Source organism: Stylophora pistillata, chromosome 2 (assembly GCF_964205215.1).
Source record: "Stylophora pistillata chromosome 2, jaStyPist1.2, whole genome shotgun sequence".
Lineage (NCBI taxonomy): Eukaryota > Metazoa > Cnidaria > Anthozoa > Scleractinia > Pocilloporidae > Stylophora > Stylophora pistillata.
In genome coordinates, this window is record NC_142520.1 from 12,122,778 (window position 1) to 12,140,346 (window position 17,569).

A 17,569-nucleotide genomic window follows, 5' to 3' on the forward strand; every position below is an offset into this window, starting at 1 on the left:
TCATCATTTTAGCTCGATGGGAAATTTTCGCCAGAATGAAGTCAGCCTGAACCATCTCTATCAACCATCCATTTCTTTTTCATAAATTATAAGCCAATTAGAGAGCACGTTATCATATGATTATGATATAACATTAAATGAACAGCTGATATGTAAGGAATCATCACGATATACCCTTACCTGACCATCCACGATCAGCAGTCTGTGCACCATGTCCATTGCTGCCCCCCGACCATGATTTGTATCCATGATTCCCTTTTGTGTTTGTGCTGGCGTCACATCCTTCATGTCTTGACAATGCATATTGTGTCCCTCCTCCGCCTCCAGCTATTATTAAAGGTGTGTTGGCTCCTCTCACCACAAACGTTCCTCCACCACCTCCAGAAGAATATATTTTCGTGTTTATTCCTCCTTCTTGACCAACAAGTATTTGAATGACTTCACCCTTGTTTAAGCGGAACGTTCCAATCATTCTGGCTCCTCTCCCTCGGTACTGAATACTGTTAGTGTGTCTATCGTACCCTCCTGCAGCTGCTATTGCTTCTATTCTGTAGTCACCAGTGTACGGCACAGTCCAATGTTGAACTCCGCTGGACAGTGTGACTTGCCCGTCATGATCCTGTTCTGTGTAGTGACTGCCTAGCGTTGTTGGACCAATTCTTCCACTGGCGTTGAGGTTTGTAAAAACGGCCTTGAAAGCTGAAAGGAACGATTTAAGTTAACTACATCGTTATAACCATAATTGTTTTAGCTTTTTCCTTTCATCAGAGGAAAATTTGCATCTACAAAAAGGACATGGAACAGTTAAAATCTTGTAGATTGATCCTTAAAACTACTCACCATTACTGCAATTATGAAGTTATTTAATATTCTACTTTTTTTATTTGATCATTTATTCAATTCTATGTCTCTCAATGGACCTGTACCCGCTAGTCACGAAAATACTTTTCCCCGAAAGTTTATCAAGCATCGCATCTGATTGTGATTGAAATGTTGTGTCGATCTTCTTTGTTAAAACAGATCGCTAAAAACAGATCGCTTTCTAGCTTATATTTGTATTTCAACTGATTAGCTTTCTCTTTGACCTGTTAAAAACTCCCCTGTGTGACTGGCCCAGTTAAAACCTTTAACATAATTATCACTACTATTATTTCTTATTTATTTTTATTTGCTCATTTATTTATTTATTTCATTGTTGCGTGTGTGTGTGCGTGTGTGCGTGTGTGTGTGTGTGTGTGTGTGTGTGTGTGTGTGTGTGTGTGTGTGTGTGAGAGAGAGAGCCTATACAGTGTCTGTTTAGGTAGCCCGCCTTGAATAGCTTTGCTAACTGCCGGCTACAAAAGCCTTTATTTCTTTAATTTAAAAAAAATTAATAAAGTCAATAAATAAAGTCAATCGCTTTTGAAATAAGCCTTCAACTAAAACTGTCCTTTCTTTTCCTCATTTCAGTCCAAAGGTTACTAATATACTTCTTTAAACTTTCCCTTCTTAAGTTTGAAATATAAATAAACCCATCCTCTAAAAAAGCCACTCTTGGATCTCTAACATATTGCTTCTTTAAATCGGGAAAGCGAGATTTATCAATGCTATTGGGCTAGTTTAAGCGCTTTCTCCCCTTCCTTTTGGGCTTTTTTAGGCGTTATTGCATTAATTCACACTTCCGCTTGAGTGCTGACGAGTAACTGATGATATCCAGCCATTCTGCTTGAAAAAAGTCGAGAGTTGAGCAAACCGTAAAATTTTGATTTAGCGTCCGGGGCTATTGAGCCAGGGGATTTAATTCTTGCTTTTCACGTTACGTCATCGAATCTAGAAATTAGGATTTATCGATCCCTATAAGAATTCGGTTTAGTAAGTTAATAGAACAGTTGAATTCTTATCTTTTGAATATCTTATCTTTTTCAGTTTGATCGGGTTTTTCTTCTTGTGGTAAAGCAAGGTTAAATTTCTAAGCTATTGCTTGACACGATATTAACATAATGGTACGTAGGTTAAAAAAAGAAGACAAAGAGAAGTGGATAGATAGATAGATAGATAGATAGACAGATAGATATGCTTAATCAACTCTTTTGTAGGCAGAGCTGAATTACAGTGTAGTATGTACACACTATAACAATGATATAAATAGCACTGATAATATTTATGCAATTTCTCATGTATGAATCGTTTATATATGGGTTATTAACCAAGCTTGAGGTCAAAATGGGTAGATATCGGCCGAGTTCTTTCTTTGCATTTTTATAGACCGAGACGAAGTCGAAGTGCATAAAATTTTGAAAAAGGAACAAGGCTAATATCCAGCCATCTTGACCGGACAAGCTTGGGTAATAAAGGATTTATTATATTACAAAAGATTTCGCTTTATTACGAGTTAAGAATGACCTTTTTCCTTCGAGAGCTGGGAAAGAAAGCCAACTGTGTTTGTTGCACAACAAACTCGCGAGAGCTGCTTCTATTTTCTTTGTATTGACTATCTTCTGTCGCTTTTTGCCTTTCCGTCGCCAAAATTATCCAAGAGTTACGAACGTAGTTCTTATTCTATTTTTTTTTTTTCATGCACGGGATCAATGCGGGCAATCCTGAGCGGGCAAGATGGGCCCATCTTGCCTGCTCGAGTAGCCAATTAAAACGCACGATTTGCTCCATCTTGCCCACGGGCGCTGCGTGCGATGTGATGAATAATCCTTAATGAGCCATATTTCAACGGCATGCACCGCAGTTTCATGTCATCCTTCAGTGAGATGAGAAACCTACTTCTACGATGAAAACAGAGTGTCTTCCCTTGATTTAACTGTTCTGTGATCGGTTCCCACCTTTCTTCCCTGGCAAAACTTCCATTTTTGAACGAAAACAAATCGCTCGCCAGAATTTCTCGAAGCAAAATAACATCATGATCTTCAGTCCACTCCATAGCTCTTAAAGCAAATTACGACAATTCATCTATTTCACCGATGGTCGAGGAAAAATGTAAACTTATTAAGACAAACATAGAAATATTTTCCGCTGAAATTTCTTCGAAAGACTCAATAGTTAAGCTTACTTTGGCTTTCCATCGGAGGCGGGCGCCGACATCGTTTGCTCAAAGCTACGAGAATTGAAAATGTCCGTGTGTTTATCTATGTTTGAGTATACCATTTGAACAACATGAAAGAAAATAATTCTAAAAAACTAACAAGAGCAAAATAAAATGTTACAACAAGTTTGAGACAAGCTAGCGAGGGAAAAATACTCACGTTCTGGATACAACGCCAAAACTGATGAAGGTTCTCACGTTCGCGCGAAACGAAGGCGACTTGACAGACAACTCCAAAACGCCCACCGGAACAAAAACTCACTTCCGGTCGCCGTCGCCGTCGAGAAATAGCCTGGTGCTTAAGTTCTCTATTTAAATTTGTAAACCACGCATATTTTCATCTTGTTATCCATGTCTCCTTGGAATTCTTTTATATCATATTCGTTCTCACTTCACTCATTCAAGTTAAGTCAAGTCAATTTTTATTTAAACCTACACAGAAATAATAATCATTATTGACTTGATAATGACGCTAAGCGAACGTCGAAACGTCGTAGCATTTGTCTTAAACCTTTCACCAAGATGGTTTTTAATTTTTTTAACTTTTCAACCTAATCGCAGTTCTTTAAGTTAAAAAGTTTTCAGGGCTTTTAAGAAATGTTTTTCAACCCTAGTCTTTCTAGATCTGCTTTGGGACAATTTGTTAACTGCTGCTCAAAGGCTGTCTTTATATTTTTCTTTTTTCTCTCACTTGGTTGAAGATTGATTTCACTCGTCTTGCTCTATGCAAATGTGATAACTGTTTCAGCGCGGCCTGTGCATGTTTTGGACAATCATTTAAAAAATTTACCTTTCTAGCTATCGTTTCTCTATTCTTAATCTTCTCCTTTTTCTCGATTGTATGTGTACATGTAGTTCCGACGGTTCATCAAATCAAGCCTTGGCCAAGAAACTCTTAATTCAAGTACGGGCAGTTTACGGTAAGAAGAAGTGGAGGAAGTGAACCATCAAAAGTAAGCCTCTCTCATAATTTCTTAAACAAGAGCAGTGAAAGTTCCTCCAATAAGATACCAGCTGGCCATATCGAATTTATATTGCTATTAATATTTTTCTACAAGAGCCGTTTTGAAGGTACTATGTGCAGGCAATCGAGCCTCTCAGACAAGTGGGTCAAAATAGATTGCGAGCAGTCTCTTTGCTCTAAAATCCGGGCAATCAAGGTGAAAATATCGAAGATGTGCGTTACACATCTTTCGGGCGCCAGCTTAACTCTGCCAGTGCTTTTACTTGTTTTCTTATTTGTCCTCACTGGGTTTAACGTTTACTACTTTGTCTCTTATGTTTCGGGACAAGTCACTTAAATCCAGTACAACAAGAGAAAATATGATTAATACCGTTATTATTTTTTCTTGGTAACAACTCTGCGCGTGTATTAAGTCAGTTGCTTAATAGCAGCCTCCGCTGCTGTTTAACTGCTACAATGTCAACATAGTTTTCTTCCAAAGCTTAAGCTAAGTGGCTGATTTTTGTGTCTTTCGTCTATTTCAATCTTAGCAAGCTCATAGTCGAGCTTTTCGTGTCACTGAAATGGCAGTTATGGCAACTTTGGCAATTATTTGACTTCTCAATAGTGCTCCGACAAGGCTCTCACTTTTCTCGTTCTTTTATTCCCTTTAGAAACTTTCTCGACGACTGTATACTCTGGACAACTCGACAGTGCTGTCTGACGGAGACAAGAAAAGGGCACGAGAAATTCTGTCTTCCCCAGACGCATTACATTATATGTCGTCGGAAGAAAGCTGCGAAGAAGAGGCAGTAGAACCAAGGGGTGGCCCAACACCACGAAAAGTCAGAGGACTTTCATGGGAGAGGAGCAAACTGAGGAACTTTAAATTGATACTGGATGAGGCGTATTTTGCCGCAGTAACTGAGAAGCAACGTCGTACAAGTGCACGTGTCAACCGGACTGAGGATGAATCATCACGCCCGATCACGCCCTCACCCAACTAACGGCCCGCGTTGGGCTGTCCGCAGCGACTAAGTGGAGACATTTTTTTCATCACATTTGACATTTTCTATAAACTAGCTGCAAAATTTTATTGATGTTCATTTGTTAAGAAAGGAATTGTAGGCACATTTTGCTCAAATAACGAGGACGACATTCGAAGACGATGTACTTTTTAAATAACAAAAATCAATTATGTGTCACCGATCCATCGACTGAAGTATATGTGTGATTTTACACAATATTAATGAAGCACAGATTTCGCAAACGAACAGTATAAGTCTGGTATAGGTTATAGAAAAACGCACGATCACAACATATTAACCTGTCCTGTAATAATGAAAAAGGAAGAGAAAAAACCACTACAGCGCATGCTGAAACAAAAAAAAAGTGTTTCTGAAACAGAACATTGTCCTTCCTCCCCTCTAAGTCTGAGTACATCAGCAGAAACAAGAGGAAAAAATGTTTCCTACAAGTAACCTCGTATTTCCGTCGACATTCTGTCTTATTACGTCAACGGAAACAACAGGAAAACATGTTTCCGAAACGTAACCTTGTATTTCCGTGAACGTTTCGGTCTGACGGAAATATAAAGAAATTCATGCTTCCGGAACGTTACTATGTGTTTCCGCACATGTAAACATGAAGTTACATATGTGGAAACATTTGTTTCCTTCAACTGAAACCTGACGGAAACATGTAAAAAAGTGATTCGGTTCCGTTGTTACCGCAGCAACGGAAACACGAGTAAACGTCACCAAACCGCCAGCGGATACACGTGTTACCTGTAATGTTTCCGCAACGGTTTCACAAATCTCTTTCACGTTTCCGATTACGGATTCTTGATATTTCGTCCTGTGAAGGTCCTTGAAAAACCTGATGCAGGCAATATCCCTGAGCTTACTTAGGGTTGGGAGAGTAGACAAAACAAATGATTCCTCATAACCATTATCTGGAAAGATAATCTTCAATGCCCTCCTCTGAACTGCTTTGATAAGATATCTACATAGGTGATGCATGTTCACTAAGAGATCTGATTGATGAACAAATTATCTACACAAGGTCAGTATGATAGGGCTCTGACTTCTTAGAAAATCTCAAGGCATGCAGCCTTTTGTTAGCTCTTCAAACAATTTTCGCTGAGTATTTTTACGAGTTGTGCCGTATTTTGACAAGCCCGTAAGGCGAGTCAAATTATAAACGACAGGTAAAACAGTCATTCTTGGTGGGTGTCAAATACGACTGAAAGCGCCCTCATCAAATGATCTTTATCATTTAATTTACACTGAAACGGCCAATCCGCAGGTAAACAATCTTAAATCAAATTAATTAACAGGCACATCATCAAGAAAGGACACGCGTCTTCTAAGAGAAAAAAAGGGCGCGAAACGTGCGTGCTGTATTACTAGCAATGATTATAGAATGAACATGTAACTGTGCTTAAATAATTGTAAACTTGACTTAACTCCAAAAAAAAATAATGCAATGCAATTAAAACTAAAATTAAGAACACAATTTGTCGTTCACGACTCGTAAATCGTTTGATGATAGGTAGTGTTACGGTATTTTGTCAACCGCCAGAAAGATATAACCCATACTAAATCAGCTAATTTATTGACTGACGTAGTACGGAGCGATACCAATAACTAATACAATAACTATCCTCTTAACTTAGCTACGGAGCGAGATTAATACCCATACAATAACTATCCTCTTAACTTACAGCCCTCTATAAATACTATAACTTCAATCTCAGTGTACTACTACACAACTCACGGTTCTCTTTAAAGATCCTTGGCGCTTATCAATGTCCACAGCACTTTTAATAGGCAGTCTTCCACACGGCTGACGATTGCAGTAAATAATGTCAACTACCCTATCCGGCTCTCGCTCCTCTGAGCTCCTCGTAGTAACACTAACTAACTGAAAAAGGTCTCTAACTTTAACCTATCGCGACTTCTTATATATCTTTTTGTATGTTTACTACCAGGTATGTAAATTATGTGATTGTTTACTGAAAAGTCCCCAAATAGTGGCATTTCAAATGAATGGAAGTAACTGGTGACACTATCTTTAACTAAAGTTGTTATAATTACCCAATGTGATCCTGACATGTATGATGGGTAAATAATGTGAATAAATAGAGTTTTTTATGGTTGTGGGGAACCTTTTCATCTCTGCTTAAAACATTATTTATTGGAATTTGTTTTAGATATTCACACCATTTAATCAGATCAAAGTTGGTTAAAGGGATTGTTTTGTGAAATTGTGGTCTTACAAAATTGCTCCGATTAATGGAATTGAATTTAACGGGCTGTTTTTTTCCTGGAAGTAATCTTTTGCCTTTTTTTAGAGGTTTTTTTTTTTTTTTTTTTTGATTTTTTTAAACCTCTGCCAACTAGATCATTTGACCAATTTCTGATAAATGGAGGTGGATATGCGCAAGCACCCAGTCTTGGAGCTCCTTCGCCACCTTTTTTGATCCCAGCCGTGGTGCATCTCGTCCAGAATTTAAATTCTTAACCAAACCATTAGCCATTGGAATACCAATTGAAGCAAGAATAGTCCCAAGGTCTCCTCCTTCTTGAGTCTGTATTGGTTTAATATGAACACCTTGTCTACTTTGTAAAGCGCCTAAAATATATCTATTCTGTTTTTCAGTTAATACATTATTGTATTGAATGAGTTGATTTATTTTATTCTCTGGTATTAGAAAACCACCTGACTGAACGCCTTTTCCAGAAATTGCTTTAACTAACTGAGATGCTCCTTCACTTGCCAAACCAGATAAAGCAGAAAGTCCCAATGTCTTTCCAACAGTTGGTAAAAGAGTTCTTCTTAGTCTAATAATTGATGTTAAAAGGCTGCCTCCAATTTGGTTTCTGATGCTTGATTGAGCCAATTTTATATCCATACCTTTTTTCAATTGACGATGTTTGTTAACCGTTTGGCGACTGTCTCTAGAACCAAGAGTTTATCATTACCTGTCAATGCGTTCGAAGCTAATCTCAATGTTATTGACTGTTTGTTTTTATAAGCTCTACCTAGATTAATTTTTTGTTTTTTTTGATTTGATGATAGTTTAACGTTGATTTCAAATAACTGTGTCATATCTTGTATATAATATACGCTATACAATTATTCAATCATATAACATATTCAATTGACAAGAAAAGAGATAGATCAATCAATCAAAAATTTAAATAATTTACACTATCAGCAATTCATTATCGACTTGTTTTATTATTAATTCTTTATCGTATAGTACAACAGCATTCAATTTGAAAACACCATCAGCAGCTGCTCGAGCATTGAGTTTATATCTAAAAATAAGCTGTTTGGGATCTCTTGTAACCTTTTCAGTTTGATAACGGAGATCGAAATAAATAACTCCGAAAAGAGAATTGAAATTACTGAGATTAAGTTCCGTGCCTGAATTGTAATCATTCTTACGCATTGCATAACTCATCAAATCATTAAATATTCTCACTTTGGAGTCGCTATCGTATTCCACGTCGGGATAAAATACGCCATTACCATATTCTAAACGACAAGTTGCGAGATAACTACCACCACCACGGTCAGCGTTGATATTGAATGTATAATATTCATACGGATTCGCCTCATCATTACCGTCTTTATTACGCTGAAGAAATACAAAGACATGCTTTATATTATCGATGGTTGTACTGATCTGAGAAAATCCCGATGATATAGAGCCACTGAGGTGATTTATCAAACATTTCTTGCATATAAGTCCACTGATCCACTTTCATAAAGTTTGATAGAAATTGTTCGTAAAGACTATCTTTTTTTTGGAGTCTGGCAACCCATAAAAAGAATCAATCGATAACAACGCGAGCATTATCGACAGCGTTTAATTTACAGATGAGATTTGCGTCATCTAATAGCTGGATTTGAAATTGTAATTTCATTGTTGGTAAGGTGCGATCTTCAAGCTCTTCGAAAAATGAATAACGGTTGTGAGGAATGATTACATTTACATCATTGTTTCCACTTGTTAACAGACGTCGTGCTTTAAATCCAGCGTTTTGATTGGCATTAGCTATTCTGTGCTCTGTCTCCAGGTACCATAGATTATTTATAACGACCCTTCTTGAATAATCGGTCTGCTCCAAAGGCAGTACCATCGGCTTTCTTTTGAACCTGGAACTGGACCTCGAGGTAAGCATTATACCAATCGAAAAGACTACTTCGGTCGTTGATGGTGAATTTGTAACTAGTCTTAGATTGTTCTTGATCATTAGCTGGGCTACGAATAACATCATCAAGCTGGATTCTTACTAATTCATTTTGTTATAAAAACTGATCTGTTCTGAATGACATTATATCATTATGTTAGATTATTTTACCGTCTGATACCATTACCACTTATCAACCGATTGAGAATCATGTCTGTTGATTCTTCTTGTTATTTTTGGTTTCATCTTGGCAGGACTTTTTCATGGAGTGTTTTTATTTTGCATTTTATGTAATGTTCTTATTATAAAATCACCTGATCGTTGAGAAACAGCTTTTCCAAAAGAGTAGTTGTAAGATCCCTCGGTATTTGTACAATTGGCATCCTCGCTACAGTTGTGGGAATTTAGAGCACAGTCAACGAGGTCTTAGATAAAATCAATGGATTTTACCCATCATCATTGTTGTCTCTAGGAAGGAGGGAAGGGGAACGCGGAGTTGTGCAATGCAAAACCAGATCTACGGCTTGTTAATCCAGTCGTCTTAACGGAAACGTTTGTGTCTTAGATGTGATTTTCGGAGTACGTTATAATTAGGATTATAAAACTTGTGTTTCTGCAATGTTCATTACCTGTGCAGTTGTGTATATCCCCGGTGAATCCACGTTTACAAATGCACTTGAATGATCCGTTGGTGTTTTGGCAAACGACGTTTTCATTGCTGCAGTTGTGTGTATCTGTAGCACACTCGTCGATGTCTAAAATAAAGTCAATAGACCTTTGGTCAAAATACTGAATTACAGAGGTCGCAGGAACTAGGGGGAATGGGGGGGGGGGGGGGGTAGGAGGTATGACGTGCAATGCTATTTGTCGCCAGTGGTGTGTGAGGAAGCCAGTTAGAACAAAAAATGCGAGGCTTTGGAGAGGAACATTCTTCGCTCTACTTTTCCCGGCACGTAATGCCTGTAATAGGCTGGGGTGACACTACAGCTTGAAAACACATAATGGGGCTGGCTTGAGATCCTTTCTAAAGAAAGAGCAAGAAAATTGAAATTACGCGTCATAAGTAGACCCGATTTTGATTTGATTTACTCACTTTCACCAGAGTGTGGTGAGGGTCGCACAACAGAGCGAGGCTCCTTATTAAGTGCGCCCTATATCCCACCCATCCCACCCTAGGGGAGGACATCCATCACACAGTAATCTCGTGTGTGGGAAATTAACGTCTCCTACCCCAACCCTGCAGGAGACGGGACCTCCATTTATTCGTCCCTATCCGAGAAGACTAGAATATCTAACCATTTCTTGATGTTATAGAAAGGTAGCAAATTCTTCTCAATTATTTTTAAGACCCTGAGTGTTGGTCCGGCCGGGGCTCGAACCCTCGACCTCCCGCACAACAGTCCAGCGCTCTATCCATTTGAGCTAATCGTGGCCAGTGAACCCAGACGCACATAAGCATCGATATCGTTTTCTCGTGAATCCCGACTGGCAGGTGCCGTGGTTTTCGCATGGAGATTGAGCACAAACATTCTTTAAAAGAAAAAAAAAAGAGAAATGGGATGTCACAAGTAATTATTCAATACCTTAACAACATTCTCCGACATCTCCCCGAGAACTTGAATACAAAAAGAAAAAGAAAATCGGGAAGGGATGCCTGTAGATAGGATTTAAAGAGTATAGTGACGTCCCTAAGAACAACATCTAGGAACCCCGGTCATAGCTCAATTGTATCTTTCTACCTGTTCTTAGCATCTCCCGGGCCATGAAATTGATCTAATTATTGCGACTGTTTTTAAGTTTCGAACCAATGGAATAAAACTGCCTTTTGCAGAAATGCCTTAAAATGACCATTCCAGTTATCTTTTCTCCCGAGAATTGTCTTATTAGAAGCGTGGTTGTGCTTTCTCTAATAGAACAGCGATCAATTGTTTACTCAAGGCAGGTGAGCATGGCTCTAAAATGAATACGACAAAGCACTCGCTTCTGTTAACGGTGTTGGGTGTCCGTCCTCAAGGAGGTCAAAGGATTTTTGTTTTTGGTAATTTCTTATATACAAAAAATCCGTAACGACGCTAGCAGGTGGTTAAAATTATGTAAAAATAACAAATAATGGATGAAAGTATCCCTCAGCTCTGATGAATGGCTTAAAAAGAGAGAGGTGCAATTGACATTTAATTAACAGCTCGTCTATGTACCTTAGTTCCATGGTACACATAATTCGATGCTTGTACCAGATCCTCGTCATACTCTTTAGCAGTTGAGTTATTCAGTTCACAGTTGTGTGCTTCTGCCCCATCATCTCGGTCACTTTCTGCGGGAAACCTTACACGAATAGCTTCACAGTCGTTAAAAATGATATCGAAAAAGTGTAGTTTTAACGAATCCAAACTCCGAAGAAAATTTGATCCAGATAACTTTGATAACTTCCATCAATGCTAAATAATAAAAGAGGCAAGAAGTTTCAGTCTTGAACTCCCAACTTGGGATCATTCACGGTTTCCGGGAAACGAGCCCAAAAGCCCCTGATCAAAAACGACCACGATTCCTCGTTTTGCCAAGCTTCGACATACGAGCCTCGTTTTTCCAATCGAGCCTCGATTTTTCAATCGTGCCTCGATTTTGCAATCGAGCCTCGATTTTCCAATCGTGCCTCGATTTTCCAATCGAGCCTCGATTTTCCAATCGAGCCTCGATTTTCCTATCGAGCCTCGATTTTCCAATCGAGCCTCGATTTTTTCAATCGTGCCTCGATTTGGGAGGGAGCCTGGGGCGAGCGAGAGCGGTCATGTTCTGGAAAAATTGTCGAGTTTAATTTGTGAACTCGGGAAGTTTTCGAGGAAAGAAATAAAGAAAAAAGGGAGAAAGAAAGAAGGAGAGTAAGAAAGAGAAAAAGAATGAAACACCATATTCTGGTCGAACTGCAAATTTCCTAAAATTCCAGAGATTATGTGGTTCGCGCCATACGAAAAAGACAAGAAAGAAAAAACAAGAAAATAACAAGATCAATGAGAGTTCTTATCAGTTAAAGAAAAAATTATAGTCTGCCTTTCGTAGACATTCTATCTTTTTATTAAAAAAAAAAAAGCGAAAAGAATGCGAACGAGAAATAGCCCGGCATCGAAACTGGATTTTTGGGTGGTCACTAACACTTCGCCCTTTTTTTTTCTTTTTTCCACAGTTTAGGTATATTTGAGTGATTCAGCTTTCTTTCAGTTTTCGTTCATCTTTCTTTCCTTCGTTTATTATTAACACAGTACGTTTCATTTTATAGTTTAACAACTAAAAGAAGTCGTGAAGCTCTATTTCATGCTATCATTATTATTATTTCTTTCGTGGCACAGATTAAAAACAACGTTGGGGTTTAGCTTTAATAGCATTTGTTAGTATAACGTAATGTGTTTGCAGATCTGTTTTCTTTTCTCCTAAATCTTTAGGTTATAGCAGCATCCTTTTCCGATCGCGTGTGGCTGAAGTGCCTTCTACAAGAACCTTCTACAGTCCTCCAACCCACGGTAAGTTCTTCTACAAGCTCCAAGCAATCTTGGACGATCTTTGGTTGAAAATATTCAACATTATGATCATGGATGACTTTGACTCCAATATCAAAAAAGTATGGGGAAGGGCTTGTTAAAAGTGGCTACACATTTTGGTTTAGAGAATGTGATTGAAGAACCGAGTAGGATTACGGAATCTTCAAACACAACCATAGACCTGATCTTTCCATCCAACAAATCCAAGGTGAAACTTGCAAGCGGTCATGACCCAGGGATTTCTGATCTCCATCTTGAATATGCTTTGGTGAATTTGCGAAGGCAAAAGTCAAGTCCTGTGATTAAATAAGTGACTTATTTTAAGAGCCTTAACTCTGACCATCTCAGACAGGACCTCGATACATCACCCTGGAGTATTTGTGGAACTTTTGATGATGTGGATTATGTTGCTTGGGCCTGTGAGTATTTGTATAAATACATAATGAATGAGCGTTTAAAATCTTGTAAAGTAAAGGTTCGCACCAATGGACTGAAGTGGATGAATAGCAATATCATCAAGGAGATGAATAGGAGATATGTCTTGTTAAGAAAAGCAAAGGAACCCAAGTGATACAGATGCATGGAAACGGTATAGCAAAAAACGTAATCTTGTAACTAAGATCACGAGAGAAGCTGAAGCTGAATATCGGAAAGTTAAATTTTAAAGTGCAAAGAGCTCAGGTGACTTTTGGAGGTTGGTACGCCGGTGAAATGCAAGGCAAATCAAAAGGCAATGTGAGTGCAATTAAAAATGAGGATGGAATTATTACAATAAATTTTAAACACAAGGCTGACAGTTTCAATGACTTCTTCTCTAAAGTTGGTGAGAGGCTTGCAAATGATATTCTAACAGATACCAGTGGTAATGAACATCAGCACATTTACCAAATTACACCTACTATTGAGCCAGTACAACTTAATGTCCACAAGATTAAAAGGGTTATCGATAAAAGAGTTAAGCCTGGAAAAGAATGTGGCCCTTACAACATTACCTCAAGGGGACTCAAACTTGAAGGAGATGCTGTAGCAGTTGGCCTGTCTTATGTGATGGAAGTAAGTTTAAAATCCCCAATTTACCTTCCTCGATGGAAGCTGAGTAAAGGGAAAGCTGTACCCAAAAAGTTACATAGCTCTAAAAGAGGTGACTTTAGGCCTATTTCTCTATTGCTTATTCCTAGCAAAGTGTACGAGGGCATAACAGGAGATTCCATTGACTGCCATTTTAACAAGTCCAACAAAATCCAGTGGATTTTCAAAACTGGCAGGTCAACAGAACTCTTAATGCTGCACCTGACCGAAGTTTGGAGACACGAACTGGATAAAAACAAAACTGTGGGAATACTGTTTATAGACTTTAAAAAGGCATTTGATTACATTTGTCATAACACGATGGCCCTCAAACTCCAAGCCTGTAGAATATCAGGGAACCAAAACAATCTGATTGAAAATTACTTATCTGAGAGAATACAGTTTGTTGAGGTTAAGGGGCAAAGATCTAATGAAGTGACCGTCAATTTTGGCGTACCCCAAGCACAGTACTTGGCCCCATGCTTTTTAGTATTTACGTCGATGATCTGCCTGAAGTGCCTAGTTGTGGAAAGATGGAAATGTTTACTGATGACACAACTCTATATTGTATAGGCAATTCCATTGATGATGTCAGCCTTAAGATCCAAACTTATTTAACTGATATAGCTAAGTGGTGTAGCAGGAACGTTTAACAATTCATCCCGATAAAACTGAGGTTATGCTTCTTACCCGTAATGCTTTCATTGGTCCTTTAAGACCAGTCAAACTGGTTGGTCATGCCATTAACTTTGTCAACAAGTCATACTATCTTGGGTTTATGATTTACAAGAAGTTAAGCTTGGACCCCACATCAAAGATCTATCAATGTCTATGGTCAAGAAGGTAAAGCAACTGCGCAGGTTCAAAAGCCTCTCTCTCATATCTTGGAGTCCATATATTTTAAGGGAATTTTACCAAGCATCACTTATGGAATTTTTTGTATGGGGTAAGCAAAGTTAGGTGTTTTAGAGAAAATTCACCTGAGGGCTGCCAAGGTTATCTTCAAACAACACGGAGGTACTAATTCCCAATCAGTGATACCGTCTTCTTAGAAATCCATAAGTTATTTCTATAAGATGAGGCTCCTTTCTCTGACACACAAAGCTTTTTATGGGATCAATCCTGAGCAGGTTGTAACAATTATTAGGAAAAGTCCAAATACACGAAATATGAGGGACAATTTAAAACTAACTCTGGAGCTACCAAACTCTGATGTTGGAAGACTGTCTTTTAGACATAGGTCTACAATAGCGTGGAATTCTTTGCCTCGTTCAGTTAAGAACGTAGAGGATAATAAGAGATTTAAGAACAAAACTCCGTTCTCTTTCAACAATTATTGAAAAGATATCTTTTAATCAAACTGCTCTAGTTGGCAACAAGGATTTGGTAAATTGTAAATATCTTTAGGAATTTTATCTTACTACCTCTATTGAAATTTATGCTAGGATTATAAACCAGTTTGAATCACTACTCACATTTTAATTTATGCTAGGATTTTTCTACTTTTTTTTTTTAATTACTTTACTTAAATAGAAGCTAGATTTGTCGCAGGTCCACATCAGCTTAATGCTGCCAGTAACCAACCTGCGTTACCAAATAAATTATCTATGTATGTATGTAGGTATGTATCAACTATTGTGTTTTCACACTTGTGTTCTCGTCTCTTGAGTATTAAGGCTCTAGAGGAATCCTTTTTCAATTTATTGATCTTGCAGCATGCCGCTAAATTGCCTTTTGTAAGATTTGTTTCGCAAAACAGTATTTTATACACAAAGTTTTTGTCACTATCACCTATTGTTTTTTCTCACTTGAGTTCCTTTTCCTTGAGTCTTTAGGCTCTAGCAGAATCCTTCAGTTTCAATGTATTGATCTTGCAGCGTGCCGCTAAAGTGCCTTTTGTATGATTAATTTTTGTTGGAAAACAGTATTTTGAATGCACAAAGCCTTTGTTACTATGACCCATTGTGTTTTCTCACTTAAGTTCTTTTTCCTTGAGTCTTTAAGCTTTGGCAGAATCCTTTTTCAATTTATTGATTTTGCCACTAAAGAAGACAGTAATTTTAAATAAACAAATCTTTCAAATAGGTCGATCTGCAAACTTCCTTAGGTTATAGCAGCATCCTTTTCCGAGTTATTGATTTTGCAGCGTGTCGCTAAGTTCCTTTTGTAAGATTTGCTTTTGAAAACAGTAGTTTTTAAAACAAAAAGCCTTTGTTACTATCAACTCGTGTGTTTCCACACTTCTGTTCTTTTCCCTTGAGTATTTAGGCTGAAGCAAAATCCTTTTCAATTTATTGATCTTGCAGCGTGCCGCTAAAGTGCCTTTTGTAAGATAAATTTGTGTTGGAAAACAGTATTTTTTTAATACACAAAGCCTTTGTTACTATTACCTAGTGTGCTTTCTCACTTGAGTTCTTTTTCCTTGAGTCTTAATTAAGGCTCTTTCAGACTCCTTTTTCAATTTATTGATTTTGCCTCTAAAGGGCCTTTTGTAGCTTTTATTTTGGAAGACAGTATTTTTCAATAAACGAATCTTTGTTTTAGCATCATTTCTTTTTTTGGGGCTTGAGTCCTAAGGCTCTTCCAGAACCCTTTATCAATTCGCACTTTGGCGGCATACTTTCAATTCTGTTTGCCGCTAAAGTGCCTTTTGTAATATTTATCTTTTCATTGTTAATTAATTAAAAGCTTTGTTGTTATCACTTTGTGTGTTTGGAGACCTATGTTAATAAAGACATGTCTGTTTCAATTCATTGTTTTAGCATCTTGTCACTACAGTGCCATTTTAGTCTCCCATTTCCCTCTTCATTTTGAGGACTCCGTTTCTTTAGGAAAACTGAAGACTGACCTTATATTATCAGCATCTTTTTTTTGCTCGAGTCTCTAAGCACTAGCAGAATCCTTTCTTTTTGATTTAAAAGCTTGCCGCTAAAGCGCCTATTGTAATTGCTATCTTTTCAAAGCAGCATATTTTAATTAAAAGCTTTATTATTACTTGTTGCGTTTGCAGACCTACGATTATAGAGACAATTCTTTTTCAATTCATTGTTTTAGTATTGTGTCCCCAGTGCCTTTTTAACTTAAACAATTGTTTTCAAAATTAGGTTTTCTCTGGCAGGGGTACACACCTAAGAAGCAGAATCCGCGTGGGCCAATTTGAAGGCTCCAATTAAGGCACGGCGTGGCATAGCACGTGATGACCTTCAGTCGTACCTTGATGATAGGATGTGGAGGCAATGGCGAGGTCTAGATAATGTGATTGGTAATTTTTTGCCTGTTTTAGCCTCGCAATATAGTAACTACGTAATTTAGGTTAATTTAGTTTTTGAGGCCAGGAACAAGGCGATAAAGAGTACAGTGGAATTCCGATTTCTTAAACTTCTAATAAACATAAGAGCAAGTTAAATCAATCAAAGTCATCAAAGGCTGCGAAAAAATCGGACAAAGAATTCGGTGCAGTTCGTCTTGGGGTAGAGAAACCACTTTCGGTAAAGTTATCGGGAGGCTCGAGAATTTGAAGGATCGGGGAATATACAAATGCCTCAGAGACTACTTTCAGAAAATTATTCTACCTAATAAATTATAATCACCAAACTCAAACTCCTTGAAATTTGTTGTGATAGCAGGCTATCTACTGAATCGCGAGTATGTGATTAATTTTTTAATTTTCATATTTTTTTGTAACGCCTGTCTCACTGACTGGTCCTTAGCCTGGTATTTTATCAGCACTTTGAGTACTACTCAAGGGGTG

At 37.9% G+C, this 17,569-nt stretch overlaps 1 pseudogene; it reads right to left on the reverse strand.

Annotated features, from left to right (window-relative positions):
• Window positions 1-8,226: 8,226 nt before the first annotated feature.
• LOC148737159 (uncharacterized) lies at window positions 8,227-9,169 on the reverse strand (annotated as a pseudogene).
• Window positions 9,170-17,569: the final 8,400 nt, after the last annotated feature.